Source organism: Orycteropus afer, unplaced genomic scaffold (assembly GCF_000298275.1).
Source record: "Orycteropus afer afer isolate SDZICR_OR568_19922 unplaced genomic scaffold, OryAfe1.0 scaffold00069, whole genome shotgun sequence".
Classification (NCBI taxonomy): Eukaryota; Metazoa; Chordata; class Mammalia; order Tubulidentata; family Orycteropodidae; genus Orycteropus; species Orycteropus afer.
This window is the reverse complement of record NW_006921656.1, coordinates 3,014,877-3,016,073: the sequence shown is the minus strand read 5'-3', so window position 1 is coordinate 3,016,073 and position 1,197 is coordinate 3,014,877.

Genomic DNA, 1,197 nt, shown 5'->3' with positions numbered 1-1,197 from the left:
CCCTAAATTTTCCTTGAGGAACTGTATAACTCTAGGTTGCACATTTAAGTCTTTGATCCATCTGGAGTTCATTTTTGTGTGTGGTGTGAGGTACAGATCTTGTTTCATTTTTCTGCAAATGGATCTCCAGTTTTGGCAGCCTACTTCTGAAAAATCAGCTGATGAAAATCCTTTGGAAACAGTTCTACTCTGACACACATGAGACCACCGGGCATTGGAATAGACTCAACAGCAATTGGTTTTTGGTTTATTTCAGAAATGGATGTCCTCAGATCATCCCCGCATTGGACCTGGAAGAGCAAAAACTTTTCCCCAAGCATACCTGGGGAATTTTGTCCTCTGACTAAATTGATGGGGTCTTGGATTGCTCTCCCTTGGGATACTCTTTCTGGGAACCCAACTGCCAATCTGTGAGCAACCCAACCTCCATGAATAGGCCATCCAGTGCTTATGCCAGTTGATGGCTAAGCACCCAGCCAATAAACAGCATCAACTGCCAACCATGAGAGTGGGCCATTTTAACATGCAACCCAGTGGAACTTCAAGATGTCTCTAGGCCTAGCTGCCATCCAACTATTGCTTCCAAGAGCCCCCAAGCAAGACCCACCCAGCTGATCCCAATCAACACATAACCATGGGAGATAACAATTGAGGTTGTTTGTTACAGAACAATAGATAATTGGAACACTAAGTTGAAGTGGGTTTATTCAATCATAGCCTGAAGAGTCTTCATGGATACATCACTCACTCTTTCTTTCTATTCTAAAATAGTCTATATTTCATAGTTTTTCCTCTGAGGTCTTGACATTTGAGATTTGGTTGTTATTCTCTCCAATTTGCCCTGGTACTTTTTTATTGAAGAATATTTAGTTTGTTCAAATGAATCCCCTATTTTGACCTTACAAGCTATTTGGTTTTCTGTAGAGGATCTCAGTCTCTGAAGAGGCGCAGACAGACAAAAACCAAAGTCCCTTCCAGCACTCATTCCAATGGCGTCTGCTGTACCCATTTGACATTGGAAACAGGCCTCTTCCCAAGTTCACACTGGCACTAGAGAATGTTCACTGTGTTACTAAGCTGGTATTCCAGCAAGATTTTGGGAAAGAAAAGGAGTCACATTTATATGAGTATAACTGGGCATTCTTAGAATGTTGGCTATATTGTTCTTATGAACCTATATATTGAACATCTTAACAC